Genomic DNA, 21853 nt, shown 5'->3' on the forward strand with positions numbered 1-21853 from the left:
TAAATGTAATATTGCATTATTTATTTATGGAGCGTGTCGTCTATGTGCTGGTCATTATTCCAAATGCTAGAAATAAAATGATTAAAAGATGCACACAGTCTCTTTCTTTATGAAGCTTATGGAGTTCACAATCTAATGGGAATTGTAAGCTCTTCAGTAATGAATTGCACAAATTAAGACACGATGTGTCACAAAGGAGAAGGACTAGATACTATGAAAGCAAATAATGCAGGAATGGACCAGCTCCAGAAGGTCAGCAAAGGCTTTAATCTCTGTACAAAGCACTTTCATATGATTTACTCCTCTGGCTCATGGGTGCCTTAATACACACTGATAAATACATAGCTTGTATATATGCCTAATTATCATTCAAGTAGTTTCAGAGCAAGGAAAGTCCAGCACAAAGGCACATTCTACATTTTACTTTTGAAGCCGTTAAATGTCAGAAATATTGAGTGTTGAAGTTCTGAGGGGGAGAGGGGAGATGGTAAATAAATTATTTTTCTTTTCGCCTAATGTTTTGGAAGGAACTTATTAGTAGACACAGAAATCAGACACATGGAGCTTTAAATAACAGTTTTATTACTAATAAAAGCTTGATTAGATGATGTGACATACTTGATGCCAGATGGAGCTTCTAACATTTCACTCTGAAATCAAACTTAGCCACCCAGTCAGATAGAGCTGGACAAATGTAAATAGAGCATGTCTGGCTTGGGGCAGAGCCCACTCATAGGCTTAGCACAAGGTAGGAAGCAGAAAGAATGCACAGTTTCCTCTGATTGAAAACAGAGTGAGAAGCCCAGGTGAGTGAGGGGGGAAGAGAAGGGCAGGAGTGTTACCCTAGTGCAAGTCTATCCCCAAAAGAGTCCTGAGGAATGGAAGCCATACCATACCACAACCAGGTTCTTTTTGTTCCCTTAATCCATGTGGTTTAACAATCAACCCTATGGCTTGCCAGACTTAAGTCTCTCTGCTATGGAGGAGGATGTTGTTGGTTCCCAGGAAGTCCTGCTCTTTACTTATAAAGTTGAGAATGATACTGCTCCTTTGTGTATCTGGTGGGAAATTTAGTTTTTACTTCTAAAGCCGCATTGCCTAATATAGCAGCCACTAGGCACATATGGCTTATTTAAGTTCAAATGAACTAAAATCAGATTCAAAAAATTAAGTTTCTCAGTAACACTAGGCACATTTCAAGTGCTCAGTAAACAGATGTAGCTGCTGGGTGCACTCTAGGACACAACAGATTAGAACGTATGTGCATCATCAAAGAGCCGTCTATTGGGCAACAGTCCTCTAGATTGCACTGAAATGGGGTAGGGTAGCGCATTAGTGAACTCCAGGACTTTGCCTTACCCTAAGACAAAAATATACTCACTTTGTTTTGACTATTTTATTTTATTTTTTTGAAGGATTGTTGCTGTACAATATTATATGTTACAGCTGTACAGTATAACGATTCACAACTTTTAAAGGTTTTACTCCAGATATACTTATTATAAAACATTGGCTATAGTCCCTGTGTTGTAGATCCTTGTAGCTTATCCTATACCCGATAGCTTGTACATTCCACTCCCCTACCCCTCAGGTGGCCTCTCCCCTTCCCTCTCCCCACTGGTAATCACTAGTTCTCTATTTCTGTGAGTCTGCTTTTTTTGTTGTTATATTCCCTATTTGCTGTATTTCTTAGATTCCACATATAAGTGATATTTGTCTTTCTCTGTCTGAGTTATTTCACTAAGCATAATCCCTCTAGTTCCATCCATGTTGTTGCAAGAGACAAGATTTTATTCTTTTTTATGGCTGAGTAATATTCCATTGTGTGTGTGTGTGTGTGTGTGTGTGTGTGTGTGTGTGTGTGTGTATACCACATCTTCTTTATCCATTCATCTACCAATGGACCTTGGTGTGTCTATATCTTTTTTGAATTAGTGTTCTTTTTTTCCCTTTAGAAAATACCCAGAAGTGGAATTGCTGGATCATATGGTAGTCCCTTCCTTCCTTCCTTCCTTCCTTCCTTCCTTCCTTCCTTCCTTCCTTCCTCCCTCCCTCCCTCCCTCCCTTCCTTCCTTCCTTCCTTCCTTTCCTTATTGGAACCTCCAAAATATTTTCTATAGTTTCTGTAGTGCCTGTGTCAATTTACATTGCATCAACAGTGCATTAGGTTTACTTTTTCTCCACATTCTTGCCAACATTTGATATTATTTGTTGTCTTTTTCACCACAGCCATTCTGACCAGTGTGAGGTGATATGTCGCTGTGGTTTTGATTTGCATTTCCCTCAGGATTAATGATGTTGAGCACCTTTTCATGTGCCTGTTGGCCATCTGTATGTGTTCATTGGAAAAATGTCTATTCAGGTCCTCTGCCCATTTTTTAATTCAATTGTTTGTTTTTTTGAGTTGTATGAGTTGTTTATATATTTGGGATATTAACCCCTTATCAGAAATATCATTCACAAAGATCTTCTCCCATTCAGTAGGTTTCCTTTTCATTTTGTCGATAGTTTCCTTCACTGTGCAAAAGATTTTTAGTTTGGTGTAGTCCCATTTGTTTGTTTTTGTTTCCCTTGCCTGAGGAGACATATCCAAAAAATATTGCTAAGATCAGTGTTAAAGAGCACACTTCCTATGTTTTCTTCTAGGAGTTTTATGGTTTCAGGTCTTACATTTAAGTCTTTAATCCATTTTGAGTTTATTTTTGTATATAGTGTAAGAAAATGGCCTAGTTTCATTCTTTTTCATGTAGCTGTACAGTTTTCCCAAAACCATTTATTGAAGAGACTGTCTTTTCCCCATTGTATATTCTTGCCTCCATTTTCATAGATTAGCTATCATATAAGTGTGGGTTTATTTCTGGACTATTCTGTTCCATTGATCTATGTGTGTGTGTTTGTTCCAATACCATGCTGTTTTTATTACTATACTTTTGTTGTATGGTTTGAAATCAGAGAGTGTGATACCTCCGACTTTGTTCTTCTCTCTGAAATTGCTTTGGCTATTTAGGTTTTTTTGGTGGTTCTATACAAGTTTTGAGATTGTTCTAATTCTGTGAAAAATGCCATGGGTATTTTGATAAGGATTGCATTGAATCTGTACATTGCTTTGGGTAATATGGGCATTTTAACAATATTAATTCTTCCAATTAATGAGCATTATTTATCTTTCAATTTATCTGTGTCATCTTCAGTTTCTTTTTTCAATTTCTTATAGTTTTTCAGATCTGCTTCTTACATTGGACCCTTTTGTTCTCTACTTCATGTAGCACAGGTAGGGTTTGCTGCATCGAGTATCTTCTTTCTTTTTGATTTCGGTCCATGCATTTGTTTTTCTCTCATATTCCTCTGAATTTTTTAATAGAGGAGCTTCCGTTGTGAGAGCTATAAAGCCATCCATTTCTAGATGTAGCAAAAGCATCTAATATTCACACAAATTTTATTTATCTTCACCTCCCTGAATGGCATAACATTATTTCAGAAGTATTTTGTCATCTCATTAGACAACATCCAATATAGACCCAGATGAGCTCTAGCATCATCCTCCTTGTATTTTCTTTAGTATGTCTCCTCTAAATTGTTTCCTCTTTTGGAGTCATAGTTCATTAGTGTCTTGAACTTATCCCTTTAGGACAGTAATGTGCTGGTAAACTGGCTCTCTAAAAAAACAAAACTAAACAAAAAGTCCTGATTTTTAGTATTTGCCCATTTTCCAGATAAAGATACTCCCATGACTGATTTCAAGCCACTATTGTGATATTACTAAATGCAGATTTGGGGGAGATGTGGTCACATGGGCTGGAGCAGCTGCTCCAGCATAGCGCTACTTTAGGGAAACGCAATACCAGCCTTCCGTCTACAATTACGGAACCACATTGAAACTAACCCAGTAACATTCCAAGTTTTTGACACTGATGTTTGTGTCTTTGCTGCTCAAACATAACCCTGATTTATGAAATCAGGGTTTCTGGCTCTAGAAAGATAGAATCATTGGGATTTTCAAGGTGTGATTTGCCTATTGCTCATGCAAGAGCACGTATCTCAATAGCTTTCTAGATCCCATCTCCCTTAGGAGAAGTCATTCTGGTCTATTTTAAGTTCTTGACTCTCTTCTTTTGGCCTCAGTATTTTGGGTCTCAATCAGTCCTTCCAATATGGAAACAGCTAAAGTAAGAATGATAATGAGATAGTAGTTTTAGGCACTGGCCTTGAATATAATAAATCCTCAAAAATGTTAACTGCTATGGTAAGATTTTTGTATAATTATTTTATCCTGCACTTCTAATCTACCATTTTAGGGGACAATATGTGGTATCTCCTAACGTCCATCCTTTTAAAGAAAGCAGCCTATCAGATTTAGTCTTTTATTTTTTTTAAGACCCTAAGTCCTAAGTTGTCTTTGACAGACCATAATCATGGGTTCACTGAGTCTCTAGCTGGCTCCTTGCCTTTGTTATATTGAAAAAAAGTGTTTTTATTTGCTTTGACATTCCTTGAAAGGTAATCTTGAAAGTTGTTTTTTGGGGGAAATGTTTTATTCCTAGATAATACTCCACCTGTAGGCTGTTTTGTGGGCCTCCCTGTCATCCTCGTTCTTTGACTGTCTGTCCACATTTTGAAAGATGATCTTTAATAGGGACAGTTTATGGCATTTGACTGGTGGTATTTACCGTTTGTGCGCAAAGCTACTTGAAAGAGCAGAATTTCAAAGCTGTGTTATCTCCAAATTGATAGAGCTGGCTGAACTTTAAACAAATAAAAATGTGTACCTTTTCCCTTACAATAGTATCATTGTTTCCCTTTATTAGCCATGCCTATAGTTTTGAATCACAGCATGCATTTTTTCCTGGGTTTATAGTAAGGGATTTGGTATGCAGTCATGGGGATTCTTGTAGGCTATTGACTGTCTCTATTTTATTTTTATTTTTATTTAAAAATTTTTTTTTTTTTTTTTACACTGTGCCACTAGGGAAGCCCGACTTTCTCTATTTTAATTTAAAATGATTTCTCAACTAATACCGACATATTGCCACCGTATATCTTTTTCTCTAATATTTAACTGTTTCTTTTGTTTCCTCACTCTCATGAGGGTACTAAAGGTAATGTTATTGTGATGATTATTTCTTTGGGGCTCACTCAGTCATCTTTTTTACTACTTCCTACACACTACGCCACACAAAATAGAATAAATGCTCCTTTCTTGAAAAGTTTTAATTACTTGTTCTAAGAAATAGATCCCAATCCTCTCTAAACTTTCCAGTGCTAAATCATAGGCCTATCAGTTGATGTTAGGGTAATTAAAACCAATGACCTCATTGTGTTTTTGTCTGAAATTTGATTTAACAGTTTTACCATAGATTTAACAGAATCAGTCATCTATTTTTCTGAAAGCTGATGAAATCAAATCATCTGGTAGCTTTTTCAAAATGCAAAGTACCCCAATTATATTGACTGAGACTCTTGAATCCCCAAGTAATTCTGGTTTGCAACATGCTTAAATACCACTTGTTTAATGTGTAAATCTGTTGGATTTTTCAGTCATTCACTCAATAACAGTTTAATTTCTTACTACATATAAGGAGATATGATAGTGTAAAGAGTCAAAAAAAACCGTGGATTCAGCCATAAAAGGAATGAAATAATGCCATTTACAGCAACATGGATGGACCTATACATCATCATACCAAGTGAAGTAAGTCAGATAGAGAAAGATAAATATCATATGATATCACTTATATGTAGAATCTAAAAAAAATTTAAAAGATACAAATTATTTCCAAGACAGAAAGAGACTCACAGACATTGAAAACAAACAAACTTATGGTTACCAAAGGGGAAAGGGGGGCAGGGGGGAGGGATAAATTAGGAGGTTGGGATTAACGTACACACACTACTTACATAAAATAGATAACCAACAAGGATCTACTGTATAGCACAGGGAACTCTACTCAATATTTTGCAATAACCTACAAGGGAAGATCATCTGAAGAAATATATGTATATGTACTTTTTAGAGAAAAAAATAAAAACTTTATCAGACTTTGTTACACTTATTTTATAGCTTAGTATTGCTTTTACTTTAAATGACGTAAGGTGGGGGATGGGAACAGTAATGTTTTTGAAGTTCAGGACCTTTAAGGGTCTTAATCTGGCTGACCCTGCTTTAAGGAAAATGGGGTGATTGCTTTATACTGACAAAGTAAGGGACTGTACTTCCCCTATCTGCCCCCCAAATCCCTGGCAACTTTATCTCTGTACCATGGTATAAAGTACTAGTCTAAAAGATGGCGGTTCAGTTATGTGTGTGTGTATATGTGTATATATATATATATATATATGTATGTATATGTATATAACTGTATTGCTGTGCTGTGCTCCTGAAACTAACACTATATTGTAAATCAACTGTATTTCAATTAAAATAAATAAAAGAAAACATTTACAGCTAAAAAAAGTAGATTCATATAACAACGTGCAAATAAACAACCACATAATAAGCCACCATTACATAAATAATATGGGAATTCCAAGGGAGGGATAACATTTTTCCTGGCATGTATATAGCATACATAGGAGCAGGCTTTTTTGGGTTGGTGAAGTCCCAGTGGGTAGCAACCTGCTGAAAGCTGTCTTCAGACAGGAAATTTGCAGAGACCACAGAACAAAAGCCACTGTGGAAATGGCTGAGACAAAAACTCATGTAGAGAACTAGTAAAGAAGAAGACTGGAAAGGGGCTGATCATAAAATGTTCTGAATAGCAGCCTGAGGTGCATTTTTATTTCATTATAACATTTAGTACATCTATTATATAACTATGAAAATAACAATCCTAAAAATTCTCTTTTCTGATATGACTTTTGCCTCAAAGATATTTCTGACACTTCTCATCCAGAACTACACTTCTCCTGGAACCCTGTTGTCTATCCTTTCAGAAGTGCTTGCAGCTTATAATGACCATATTCTGATTATCCTCACCTTCATCTATTTGTGATGCCAATTTTACCAAAGCCCTTAATACCGAATCATTCATCTTATCTCTCAATACTTCATTATTTAGGGGCTGGCATTGGTATAGACAAATGTATGCAAACTGCCTTGGACTAACTGAGACTCACAAAATCTTTAATTACACTCGACTGTGATGGAGATGGCCAGCTGTCCATCAGAGGTCCTGGTTCCCTTGCAAGGTGTAGAATTAAGGCTGCTCAGGCCACCTTGCCCTCAGGCATATTATGTGACAGTCCAGACCTCATGTGATCCCCATTCTCTCTCTTCCCTAGTCTCCCTGCTGGAATTCCATAGTCAGGGTGACTAAGCCACTTGCTTGAAAGATGGTGAGGTCTCCCTTAGCCTGGGTTCCTGAAGGACTTTATAAAACAGAACTCCTTAACTGTCCCCCTCAGCCAAAAATTGGATCAATGAGTCAGTAACTTTTTTTTTAATTGACATCTAGTTGATTTATAATATTGTGTTAGTTTCAGGTGTATAGCATAGTGATTCAGTATCTTTGCAAATTATATTCCATTTTAGGTTATTACAAGATAACAGATATGATTCCCTTTGCTATACAGTGTATCCTTGTTGCTTATCTATTTTATATGTAGTAGTTTGTATCTGTTAATCCCATACCCCTAATTTATCCCTCCCCACCCACCCCGTTCCCTCTCCCCTTTGGTAACCACAAGTTTGTTTTCTATATCTATGAGTCTGTTTCTGTTTTGTATATACATTCATTTGTATTATTTTTTAGATTCCATATGTAAGTGATATCGTATAGTATTTGTCGTTCTCTGTCTGACTTATTTCACTAAGCACAATATTCTCTAGATCCATCCACGTTCCTGCAGAATGGCAGTATTTCATTATTTTTTTAAGGCTGAGTAACGTTCCATTAGTTACGGCTGAATAATATGGTAATATATATCACATCTTCTTAATCCAATCATCTGTTGATGGTGTCGGAGAACACAAAAAAAGCATACCTGATGGTGATCAGATGGATAACTAATGATGGTGTACTTTTTTTTTTTTTTGCGTTACGCAGGCCTCTCACTGTTGTGGCCTCTCCCGTTGCGGAGCACAGGCTCCGGACGCGCAGGCTCAGCGGCCATGGCTCACGGGCCTAGCTGCTCCGCGGCATGTGGGATCTTCCCGGACCGGGGCACGAACCCGTGTCCCCTGCATCGGCAGGCAGACTCTCAACCACTGCGCCACCAGGGAAGCCCATGATGGTGTACTTTTGATTTCAGTCATGTTTAATACTTCTGTTCATTGGTTAAAAGGAAATTTTAAATACGAATGCAATGACATTGCTCAATAGTTTTATTTTAAATTTACTTAATCAGATAATGACTTAGGGATCTAATTCTTTATTAGAAATCCAGTCATCAAATGTTAAGAATCTAAATTATCCCTCAAGGGATGGAGGAACCTGGATTTTATAAAGTACATAGTATTTATTAGCAGAACTGGGACTTAGAATCTATTTTGCCAGATTCCTAGTTTTGTACAGTTTTCACTATTTCATTTCAGCTAGCTGCTTCAAGAAAAACAAAGTAGAAAGGTTTTCCTTTCCAAAACACTAACATATGAATTTTGTATTGGGTTCCAAATTTCTTTTAAAACAATGGCCTAGTACAACTTTGTTTTCCTCTGATGGGAGTCAAAGAAATGATGAGTTTGTGATCTGAAGAGAAAGAAAAAGAGACAGTCTGTCTGATCTAGCAATTCACATTTCTGCTTTGGAGCAACAGGTTACCCTGGGGAATGATAGACTGATACAGAATCAAAGTATCAAGTGTGTGCAGTAGATATAAAAGTCTTTTGAGTTGGGTTGCTATGCAGTGATTCCAAGGCATTGATATTGCGTATCTAAGGTGGGACCATAAGGAATTCTCAGATGTTGAAGATGCATTCAGGGAAAAAAAGGAAAGTTTCCGGAATAAATATATTTTGACTCAGTATTAAAGAAGAACTTTCTAATAGTCAAAGATATCAAGAGATAGAATGTCTGATTTTCTTGCTGAGACAGAGAACTACTAAGCTCAGTATCACTGATTGGGATAACTTGGTCAGGGTGGGTGGGGTAGAGGTGATTCAGATGACAGATGGGTGATAGGACTACATGACATTTTCTCCACAGTGATCTTTGCAGTCCCTTTCTAGCTTGAGATTCTGAGATATGCATGTAAAATTTGTCATTTAAGGCTGTTAACTGCCAATGGTAGATGATATGTTAATTGGTCAGATTTTCTTTTTCTTAACCCATCATCTTCCCTTTAATAAGTAATACATGCTTTTTCAAAATATTTGAGGATTCCAACAAAGTTGAAAAAAAGTAAAATTTCACTGTAGTTTTGTCATCTGTATAATCCGGTTTCATAGCTGCAAACACAGAATAGATGCTAGCTAGTTTAAGAGAAAAGGAGTTAATCGGAAGACATTAGGTAAGGCTGACTTTTCTATCAGGGACCCAGTAGGCACAGTGCCAGTGACCTACAATGCTTTTATGGGCCCATGAATGTGACTTAATTTCTTTTAAAATCTGAAGGAAAAAGAAGAAGTTTTAGGTTGGAAGAATTTTTATTATATGATACTGTATCTATCTTTATACCAAGTCATAAACTATGATTATATATACATGTACATATATAAAGGGGTGTGTGTGTGTGTGTGTGTGTGTGTGTGTGTGTGTGTGTGTGTGATGGAGGAAAAGGCAGATGAAGGCACAAGTGCACAGGACCCATTGTAGTCTTAAAGAACATTGGCTTGGGCTTAGAGGCTGCCCACTCAGGAGCTCTAAGCCCAATCGAATACATGTGAGCACTGACCGCTCCAGGACAAACCCCTGATTCCTGCCCCTGGCACAGGCTCCACTGCCCTCACGTGAGCCTGATGGTAGATCCTCTGCCCCCACTGCCTCTGAAGGCTGGCAGAGATGTCAGCTCCCAGATGGATTCAGTGAGGCATGTGCTTCTAAGCTGAAGCCTTTCATGTGCCCAAAGTATAGTTGATAACTCTAATTCGAAAAGATACATGAGCTCCATGTTCCTCATTGCAGCACTATGTACAGCAGCCAAGACATGGAAGCAACCTAAGTATCCATCAATAGACAAATGGGTAAAGAAGATGTCGTACATATATACAATGGAATATTACTCAGCCATAAAAAAGGAATGAATTAAGGCCATTTACAGCAGCATGGATGGATATAGAGATCATCACACTAAGTGAAGTAAGCCAGACAGAGAAAGACAAATATATGATATCACTTATGTGTGGAATCTAAAATATGATACAAACGAACTTATTTACAAAACAGAAACAGACTCACAGGCATAGAGAACAGACTTGTGCTTGCCAGGGGGGAGGGGGAGTGGGGGAGGGATGGACTGGGGGTTTTGGATTAACAGATACACACTGCTATATATAAAATAGATAAAAAAGGACCTACTGTTATAGCTCAGGAAACTATATTCAATATCTTGTAATAAACTGTAACGTAAAAGAATATGAAAATATATATATAGTATATATTTGAATAACTCTGCTGTATACCAGAAACTAACACAACATTGTAAATTAACTATACTTCAATTAAAAATAAATAAATAAATAAATTGACTGAAGCCTGTACAAGGGTATGTTATCAGAAAAGCCTTGGTCACAGGCTTTCACTCTAGCATTCTCACCATGTATCTATCCATTCATGGGTAATTTAGGCTCTTAACATGTAAGGAAGACTGAGAAGTGGATTTTGGGCATCCGTCGTTTTGATGTGTAAACATGGAATGTGGAAATTTCCCAGATGTAGGAGAGGTGTTCCAAAGGTAGTGAACAGCCAAGTCTACCACACGATAATTGCTGCCAATGCATTGAAATATTAGCATCTGGACTTTCTGGTGTGCATATGCTTTTTGTTTAATAGTTCAAATAAAAGCTATGTCTGTGATTACTGAATATGTGTTATGTGATAGGTGCTATTAACACTATTTGAATTATCTAATTTGATTTTAATTAAAAAGAACAGCCTTTTAAATAGGCAATACTGTTAACTACTCTTCCATTTTATAAATGAGGAAACTGAGACTTGAAGAGGCTAAGTAAGTTGTTCCTGGAGCTACAGTTAATGAAGGTGGGATTTTATGCTGAGTCATACCTGCGATACTACACCTGTTATATAAGAGATATACAACTTTAAAACCTGCTTTTTACTTTTAATATTTTGGCATAAGCTTTTGTAAACCTGGACTCTAAATTCTTCTTTTTAATAGTGACATAATATTGCGCCAAATTAATGTAACACAGTATTTTCAAAGATTCCTCTATATTTGAATATTTAGGCTATTTCTAGACGTTTCCTCTTGTGGTAATTCTTTATGTATACACTTTTTTTCTCTCTCTATTTGGGTTTACTTCCCTAGATAAAAACTCAGAATTAGAATCACTAGGTCAAAGCGTATGAAAACGTATTTTTGAGACACCAGCCACACTTTTCTTTATTTTAATGATGAAAAAACAAGCCTGTTAGTTCATCTGTTTAACATTCAGAACGTTTATTGCATGCCTCCTTTGTACTGGCCATGGTACCTGTAATACCCTGATGAATATTTGATGGTCTTACCTAAAGGATATTATGGTTCAGTAGGTGTTAAAATAGAGTGTGTCTGAAATGAGCATCTTGTATGAATTATATATGGTAAGAATGTTTCCTAGATTTTCTGCGACAAGGTAGGAATACTTTTAGAGTTCTTAGGGGTTATAGGAAAGTGGCATTCAAAGCAATTTCAAAATGGCATCAAGGATGAACATTTTCTCTTCTTTGCCAGTTTGTTAGATGAAATGTTATCAGTCATTGTTTTAATGGTTATTTCCTTGAGTACTAATGAGGTTGAACATTTTCTCCATGTGTTCGTTAATGAGTTGTTTCTTCATTTTGAAGTACCCTTTGGTATTTTGGTATTTAGTATTTATATAAAACAGATTTTGGTGTATTGCATTTGTTGTAAATAATTTCACATCTGCTTTGCTTTTTAACTTTTTTTAAACTTAGGGAAATTGTTTTACACAGTCCAATCTACCTGGCATTTTCTTTCTAATTTCTTTTAGCACTTATATACTTCAGAAGTAGACTTGACCTCTCTAAAGAGGCATATAAATAATCAATTCCACTTTTATTCATTTCTTTATGTTGCATTTCATTTGTATTTAATTCCATAATATAGCTGCAATTTATATCTGTGTCTAATGGGATATATTAGATTTTATTCTAAAAAGATAGGCAATTATCTCAACATTATTTATTGAACAGTTTCTTTCTCATTAATTGGTGGTGCTCATTTTGTCATACACTGAATTTAGATTCCCTTTCTATATGAATTCATAAAGTCCTATGCCCATTTGTCTCCATTTCTATCATAATGAAAATAGCTATTTTTTTCCACATCAGTCTTTCTGAGGGCAGGAGTTGTGTTTTCCCTTTAATAACTAGCATAGTGCTTGGCATATGACAGGCATTATATATGTGTTGAATGAATGCATAAAATAGGATGTTTCTGGGGTACCTATATTTTCCCACTATTCTGTATGTCAGTTTCTATGCCAGTTCTGCTCTATGTTAAATGTTGTGTCACAACAATATATTTCATCATTAGGTAGAACAAAGAATCTCATTAATATTTATATTCAGAATTTTCTTTATGATCTATACTCTTTGTTTATATAATTTATTTATTTTATTTATTTTTGTCTGTGTTGGGTCTTTGTTGCTGTGTGCGGGCTTTCTCTAGTTGTGGTGAGTGGGGGCTACTCTTTGTTGCAGTGCATGGGCTTCTCATTGCGGTGGCTTCTCTTCTTGCGGAACATGGGCTCTGGGTGCATGGGCTTCAGTAGTTGTGGCATGCGGGCTCAGAAGTTGTGGCTCACGAGCTCTAGAGTGCAGGCTCAGTAGTTGTGGCACACAGCCTTAGTTGCTCCGTGGCATGTGGGATCTTCCTGGACCAGGGCTCGAACCTGTGTCTCCTGCGTTGGCAGGTGGATTCTTAACCACTGCACCACCAGGGAAGTCCCATGACTCTTTCTTCATGTTAACTTTAGAAAGTTTTAACAGAATCTAAAATTATCCCTACTAGAATTTTGATTGGAATTATGCTAAAAATATAAATTAATTTGGGAAGAAGCAAAGTTTATGTTGTAAATATTTTCCCACTCATGCATGTGTTATAGTCCTTATTTTCCTTTATAGCTTTTTATAATTTTCTTTACAGAGTTATTCATAAGTACTTTATTGAATTTGTTGTTACTGCTGTAGTGAGTCAGGATTATTGATGCTATTGGGAGCTGCATTTATTTATTTTAAAAATTTTACTTTTTGTTTATTGCTATTATATAGAAAAGTTATTGTTACAAATTTATCTTGCATCCTGAAACTTTTCTTGAACCATTTTATTAATTCTTACAGAAAAATTTTTGTACTTTTTTAGTTGATGTGAAGATCTTCAACACTTGAGAAGAATCTCATTGTCAGCTAAATTCTATTTTGTTTTTACAATAAGGGATGGAAATTGAAGAATAAAAGTAAGATTTAAAAAACCAGCTTTTGGAGATAGGATTAAATTTTTACATCTATTTTAGGGACAGATATTATAATAGATTCCGGTAAGGTTTTAACTGCTGGATCTTTCAGGGGACAAATATTTGAGTTTTTCAGAACCGATGAAGACTTCCTTGTACAATTTCCTGACATACATGTTATTATCTCTTCCTGGTCTTTTCTAAACTCCACCCCACTTAGCTCCTGCCTTTGGCATAATATCCCGAAACCTCCCATGGATGGGGGCTCTTGACCTGGAATCACCAGGCTGTCTGAGACCAACAACAAGGCATCTCAAGCCCAGCTTTCTTTCATGTGGCAGCATGGAAAAGGCAAATGTCCAGCTCTGACTTTGGCTATGTCCCCATCACACCAGGACTCCTGGGTAGAGGGAAAATGTGAGTTATGAGAGCCCCATTTAAAGCCACAAGAGAATGGATATAGGAAACAAAGAAGCATAAGGTGGAGCCCAATAGAGTCTATTCCATTTTTTAAATATTGTGTATTTTATTCCTAATCAATAATGTTCAATTTAGTTGAACATCTAGAAGTTGTCTGAGATAGAATTTTCTATTTTCTAAAGAAAACTTTTGTGTCCTAATTAAGGCAAATATTTTATTTGATCATTTATTGTGAAGGTAATGATAAGTGTTAAATAAGGCTTTTGTTTGCATTTACCCTGTGGGATATTTATTTAAGGCTACCAAAACTTTGGTGGATTTGGGTTAATATTGGCTCTTGCTGCATCATGGGAGCTGACAAATAATAACACAATGGGGACAATACAAGTATGAAAGATCCAGGCTCACATAACACCATTGATCCTTCTGCATCATAAAATTTTATTCTTTACACTTGCACAGTTATCCAGTTTACATTCCATGTATTTCATCATCACTGTGTCATGGGTTGACCTTCCTCTACATGCTTTACTTGTATTTTTGGAAGTTATTTTAAGGGCTTGTTTGGACGCTCTGAGACTACATTGACCTCCGGACATCCACGTTGCAAGATAGACTCATTACTTTTGCAGATGTAATGACACCTCAAAATATCAAGAGACGTGCAGTCTGTTTTGGTGATAGGAACAAGACACTGTAATCCACTATGGGTACAACAGAGTCCAATACTTAGTTTGGGGTGGATTAAAAAAGATAAGATAATGAATTACAGTTTTGTTCAAGTGTTAGAATAAACCTAATGAGTAAAGCTACTTCAGACACCTAATGATGAACTAGACCATAGTGTTTTTTGCAGAGTCTACCTGAAAAAAGCTTAATAGAGCAAACTTATGACTTTCTTACATAACTGGCATATTATTTTTATCTGTTGTGTTTAGAAATCAGTGGATGGTTTACATTTTCTTTAGTAGCAACTGATGGGTCTCGTGCTTTCTCCTATTATGAAATTATTTTTTCCAACACTTAAAGGCAACTCTGGATCTATCAGAATCAAAAATTATAAATCTTCAGAAAAATTGTGATAAGGTGTTTGTTTTCTCCAAATTAAATAAAACCTGGTGTTTGATTTAAAGCTGACTCTGTAGTTTTCATCCTCCTGTATTAAAAACCATGTAGGTTGGGAAGAAATATATGAGAATGTGAGTGAGAAAATCTTACGTCACCTCTGTATTGCTGACATGACTGGAAGAAAGTTTTGAATTAAGTACAGCAGTTAAAGAACAAGTTGAACTCAATAAAAGTTATTGCTCTCTTTTTGACAGAGAAAATGAAATCTTGGTAATTGATAGTATATTTACAATTTGAAAATGATCATTCCTGATAATAAAATAGGAAAAAGAACCAGATGGCACTTTTGGATACATCTGTTGAATGATACATAATAAATATTTTGATAAGCCACATGTCATAGTTGTAAAATGCCCAAACCAGATCACTGGGTTCAAATTTAAATAGTGACACAAACTAGCTGTGGAATTCTGAGTTGCCTCCCTTTGCCAATTCCTCTGTCTATAAATATGGGTAATAATAGTACCTACCTCATAGGGTGGTTCTGTTGGGGGTCACCAAGGCCACCCTGAGTCTCAATGATGTGCTAGAAGGGTTCCCAAGATTCAGAAAAGCTGTTATACTCACAGTCATGGATCCTTACAGTGAAAGGATACAGATTAGAATCAGCAAAGGGAAAGGACACATGAGGCAAAGTCCAGCTGCCAACTTCCAGATGTCCCTTCCCAGTGGAGTCACATGGGGGTGCCCTTAATTCTCTCAGCAACAGTATGTGACAACATGTGTGGAGTGTGGTCAACCAGAGAAGCTCAACTGAGCTCTCGTCCCTAGAGTTTGATTAGGTGTCAGTCACAGAAGCCTGCAGCACCAGATGACCGACCTCAGCTATTCAGACCTCAGCCTCCCCTCCCCCAAGCAAAAACAGGTGTTCACCATAAGTGTATCTGATCCACTTGGAACAGCAGAAGCCTCTAGCATATACACAAACTCTCTTATCAGTCAGACTGTTGGAAGAGCTCAGAGGTTATCTTCCAGGAACTGGCCTAGGGCCAATTCTGAAGGAGGGCCTTTCTTTGGAATGTGTAGCATTTGAGGAACTTATGCCTGCTGAGCTAACCCTTGCCTGCCCAGGGGTTATGAGGAATAAATGAGTTAATCAATTAACTTAGAATAGTGCCTGGCTCATGTAGCAAATAAATAATGGTCAGCTAGAGTTCCTTCTTGTGGACCTCTGTGAGCTGAACGAGGCAGATTGGTTTGGAATACAAACAAGAAGTAGCTATATTCCGTGGATCTTGTGATCATGACATAAGTCCTCAAGTTTGGAATAATGGGCATTACGAGCAAATTAAATATTTTAGCGAGAAGTGTTTTAAAAAAACTGTTTTAAGAAAGAGGAGTTCCCAGTGAAACACCAAATCCTCACGTTTTGTCTTTTTGTTCTTTACAGAGCTCTGAAATCAGCAAGGCAGTAATCAAAGAGCAGAACTGTTTGAGGAATACCACAAGAAAGCAGGTACAGAGTGGTTCTCAATAATTAACCCGTAATATTCATTTAGACTGATGATCAATTCAAACTTCTAGGCCCTATTATTAAAAAGATTTTACAGAAAAGTCAGTTTGGTGTCTTAGAATATGTGTGACTGCATATCGCAGATGGCTGACCATATCCTAAAGAGGAACTGATTTCTATGTATACATTAAATCAATTCTGAAGGTTTCAGTTAGGCCAGGCCTAGGTAGACATGTAAAGGAATTAACTAATTATTATTATTTGTTATTAAATCAACACATATTCATTAAAGGCCTGCTATATGGCAGACACTCATCTGTGAGGTATTTGGTGATTTTATAGACTTGGACTAAACAGGCATGGTCCATTCCCACTCTCATGGTGCTTACAGTTCAGTGAAAGTGATATGAAGTAAGTAAGCAATATCAATATGTGAATAAAAATTGATAAATGCTATGAAGAGAAATTGCAGAGTTCTGTAGGAGAAAATATTGGGAAATAAGGGAGGAATCTACTGTAGGTGGACTAGACAGAGGTGTTTTTTTGGAAGATGATGTTTCAACTAAGAGCTGAAGTGTAAGGAAAAGAGTCCCAGGCAGATGGAACAGCAGTGAATAAAGAACATAACTGTAAAAAAGGATAAAGTGGCTGTAGCAAAGTCACAGAGGTGGAGGCAAGTATAAGATGAAGCTGGGTTGAAAATGGGATGAACATGAATATGGTAACCGACCCAGTCCCGTAGGGCCTTCATGGCTCAGGTAAAGTGTCTTCAGACCATCTCTGCTTGGCCACTTTCTGCCCTTGGCATTTCCGTGCTATGTCATTTGGTGTTCTCTGCTGGTCCCCTGAATATAGAAGCTTTCAAATCTGCCACCCAACCCCACGCTTCTACATCTCCTGCCAAAGTACGGTGTAAAGGGCTTATGACTGTGCAAAGAGGTTCTCAACGTGTCCAAATACTAGTTCCGTAATATGTTCTGTATAGAATGGTTTGGGGTCAAGAAGGTTTGAAAATTTCTGAATACTGTACCACTCTCAGGAGCTTTAAATACACATTAACATGTTATAGTTTCTGGGAAGTTCTGTAGTACAAACATATGTGTATGTGTTTTATGTGTGTGTGTGTCCCGTTACTGAACTTAATATTTAACCAGTATTTCCAGGTTTACATTAGAAAATGTTTCAGAATTTTCTCTCTTAGAAATATGTATTTTAAGGGGTTCCTTATACTCCTGAGGCTGGCCTGCATTTAGGTCACTTGACCTATTTTATGGCTATGCACATTAAATTATGTTTGATAATTTTCTAGAATCTGGATAATTCAAGCCAGAAGAAAAAATTAATAAATAAATGTTTGCTTCAGTGGTTTAGCTTTTTAAGGCAGAAGATTTTTCTTGACCTGAATTATATGGTTAACTGCTTTAAGTCCTGATTATACTTTGCATGTGAAAATACTGCCTTAAGTACCAGCAAGGAACACTGGAGTAAGAGCTTACTAAGTAGTTTTCAGTGTTAGTGTTAGTAATATTTGTTTTCTTAAATCAAACAAAGCAAAACCACAAAAAATACTGTCTGCCTCTTAGCTGCTCTGAAGCTCATGCTTATTCGTCTTGATTTGTAAAATTCACCTAAGTTTTAAAAGTCTGAAAGTGAGGAAGATGACTTGGGGTAGTGCCTACTTTAGCACCTAAAGAAATGATTTGATTTCATATAAAATGTGGAGATTTTGTATTTGCAGCAATAAAAGTTTCAAGGACTCAGAGCGTGAGAGTTAAACTAAGGTTATCCCAGAAGAGAGGTTCTCAGCATCTGTGTTGGAAAGGACATTGTCTTTTATAGATCAATGCAGTATCTTTCAATTCAGTTAATTATTATTAAAAATAAGAAAAAAATCATTAAAAATTCCCTAGTACTTCATAACTTAGAAAGAAAAAAAGCCTTGTTTCGTCCCCAGAAAGACAAGAGACAGCTGTCCCTTAATTACTACTACTGCCATTTGCTTTGTACTAGAGATGTGTCTCAAATTTGGAAGCTAATTAGAAATCGTAATTGAAAATGGCTTAAAAAAAAGGAAAAGAAAGCAAAATGATCAACATGAAAACATAAAAGTAGGGAGGAAAATCGAAATGGTAATATTACAGCCAGATTGAATAATCACCTATCTTAAAACGAGTTGGTGCCTAGGGAACATATTTTGTGGCATGAAATGGAACTTTACTGTTTCCTCTTTCAGGAGGAATTTTCTCAACCAAATGCCAAGTCTTTTAATTTCTATAAATTGTAATTTTCAGGGACTAGATTTTTCTCAGTGTACAAACAATAGTTTTAAAGTTTTGAAGCTGAAGTTAAATCCCAGCTCCCTAACTTGTTCGCTGTTTGACCCTGGACAATTGTTCCAACTGTTCTCAATCCCCATTTACCCATCTTTAAAGTGAAATTTAAAAATTCTATTTTGCAATGTGGTTTCTTTCTTATTTGTCTCTTGACTTATACACTGACTAGATATATTCAGTTCTAGAAAGAAAGGAAAGAAGAGAAAAAGTCAAAAGGAAACAAAGCTAAATTTGAGAATATATATAATGTCTAGCAGAGAATACCAATACCATACATTCAGAAAGTGCTTGTTGATTCTGTGCCTTGGAGGCAAAGATTGGAAGGCAGATTCATTAATCCTTTTACTTAAGCTATTTTTCTTTCTGGTGGGTATTTTGGATTCTGTTGTCCAGATTGTAAATCCCACTTAAAGGTATTAGTGACATATATTATTTCTGAATTACAGTACTTTGCATGCTGGTTAGGCATGAGAGTTGCTCAATTCATATTTGTTTAATTTGAGTGAGGCTGTGAACTAACAGGGCAGGAAGTAGGTAACCCAGATTGTCCTATCTTTTGGTTTACAAACCCCATGTCTCACATCTGAAGCAGAAGTGGTTATGCCTCCCTGTGAATGATTTCATTCAATGATAGTGTACCCACTTCCTGCTGCTGCCCCATGTACCCTACTCCCATCAGACTAGCTAATTTCCTGTTATTTATGCATATTGTACATTTGTGGCTTTAGGTCTTTGCTTGCACTGCCTCCACTTTCAATATTTTCTTCCTTGTTTTCTTTCATTGTCCCTCCCTTCTTCCCCCCCTTCCTTTTATCTATACCCATCTTTTTGATGTACATATCTCTTAAAGTCTGACCAAATACCACCTCCCCCATGAAGCAGTCACAGGTATCTGCTGAGATAATTCTCTTACCTCCTTTGATTTTTGTTTTGTTTTGTGTTCAAGCACTGTTCCTTGTTCCCTGTCTAGAAAGTGACCCTGAACACAGAGCCAATGAGATCCCAACCACATAGTATGTTAATGGCTCTTTACTTCCATCCTCCGCTCCATTTTGTTACCTTTTACCAAAAATCTCATCAAAGAAGTAGACCACTGGCAATGTTTGCTGCTTGCTTGCACACTGGTGTCTGGGTTACTGGTGGTATGAATTTTTGCCATTGAGCACCAGGCTGCAGTGACATTAGTTTTCTGAGTCTGGTTGGCTTTCTGAATCTATGCTTATTTTTGGCTCCTGTGTACTTTGCAGTCAGGAGCCTGGCTCTGCACCCAGTGGTCTAGGTGCCCTGATTCCCAGGACACCTGCCTGCATCTATTTCCCTGTGTCCTTAACCTACTTTGGGTATCCTTCCTTGATTTATGACTTGGATACACAAGTGATACTGAGAGTTGCCCCTCCACAGAGGCCCTTTCTACTGCTTCCTTATCCCCCACCCCAAACTCAAGGGTGCCCCTATTTATTGAGGCCCATTCATATCAAACTTAAGTTTATCACTTAAGTCTTGATAATTTCGACTCTTGGCTCCTATAAGTCAATATTTGTTTCCCAGTTTATTCTTCCTACTCCTTTGGAATGGATTTCTTTTTGCTTCCATTTATGTCTCTGCATTCCTCCTGATTGAATGGTTATTATCAAACCGTTCCAATTGTACCTCTCTAAGGCCATCTTCCACTTGTCTAGCCATGTTAATAGTAAATATTATTAAAATTGATAATGCTAGTAATATTTATTGACCACATCCTATATTTTCTAATATCTTCTTTTGTTTCACTGTTTTAAAATTTGCACACAGTAAAATTCATACTTTTTGGTGTACAGTTCTAGAATTTTTTGACAAATGTAAGCAGTCATATACTCACTCCACAATCAAGATACAGAACAGTTACATCACCTATAGTCTTCTCTTTTCTACACCTTTATGGTCAGCCTCTCCTGCTCACTTCTAACCATTAGAAACCACTGATCTCTTTTCTGTTTCTATAATTTGCCTTTTCCAGAATGCCATGTAAATTGAATCATACAGAATGGAGCACTCTGAGTCTGGCTTCCTTCACTTACAATAATGTGCTTAAGATTCACCGAGTTTTGTGGGTATCAGTGATTGATTCCTTTTTATTGCTGAGTAATATTCTATTGTATGGATTTGCTTTGGTGTGATTATCCATTTATTTTGAGTTTGAGTTTTTAGTTTAAAAAAAACCATGTTTTTCTGTGATCATGTTTTATTTCTCTTAAGTAAATAATCAGGAGCAAGATTGCTGGGTCATATGGTATGACCCAGGTTATGTTTAACTTTATAAGAAACTGCCAGACTTTTTCCCAAAGTGGTTGTACTATTTTGCCTTCCCACCAGCAATGTACAAGAATTCCAGTTGGTCCACATCCTTGTCAGAGATTGATATTGACAATTTTTAAAATGTTTAATTATACCATTCTAGTAGGCACATAATATCACCTCATTACAGTTTTAATTTGTATTTTCCTAATGATATATAGATCAGTTTAGAAAATATCGATATCTTAACAATAATGAGCCTTTCAATCCATGAACATTGTATATATCTTCATTTGATTTTATCTTATTTTATTTTATCAATGTTTTATAGATTTATAGCATACAGATTCTGTATATATTTTGTTTGATTTATTTCTAAGTGTTTTTATGTTTTTTGGTACTATAATAAATGGTACTTTAAAAAACTTTATTTTTCCATTTTTCACTGGCAATTTATAGACAACTGATTTTTGTATATTGCCCTTATATTGTGCAACTTTGATGAACTGATTATTTCTAGCTTTTTTGGTAGATATTTTAGGTTATTTTCGACATAGATAATCATGTTGTCTGCAAAGAGACAACATTAGTTGTTCCTTTCCAATCTGTATGTCTTGTATGTTTTTCTTGACTTGTTGCATTGGTCATGACCTCCAGTATGATATTGAAGAGGAA

The 21853-nt window shown here is 36.4% G+C and overlaps 1 protein-coding gene across 1 annotated transcript in view; it reads left to right on the plus strand.

The window, feature by feature from the left end:
• INPP4B (inositol polyphosphate-4-phosphatase type II B) overlaps positions 1-21853 on the plus strand; it is a 480337-nt gene that overhangs the window by 96102 nt on the left and 362382 nt on the right. The window contains exon 2 of the mRNA XM_024736048.1: positions 16509-16574. The gene's annotated coding sequence lies outside the window, so the exon portion shown is untranslated. The remainder of the gene's footprint in view (positions 1-16508; positions 16575-21853) is intronic.

This window comes from Neophocaena asiaeorientalis, unplaced genomic scaffold (assembly GCF_003031525.2).
Source record: "Neophocaena asiaeorientalis asiaeorientalis breed wild unplaced genomic scaffold, Neophocaena_asiaeorientalis_V1.1 scaffold7, whole genome shotgun sequence".
Classification (NCBI taxonomy): domain Eukaryota; kingdom Metazoa; phylum Chordata; class Mammalia; order Artiodactyla; family Phocoenidae; genus Neophocaena; species Neophocaena asiaeorientalis.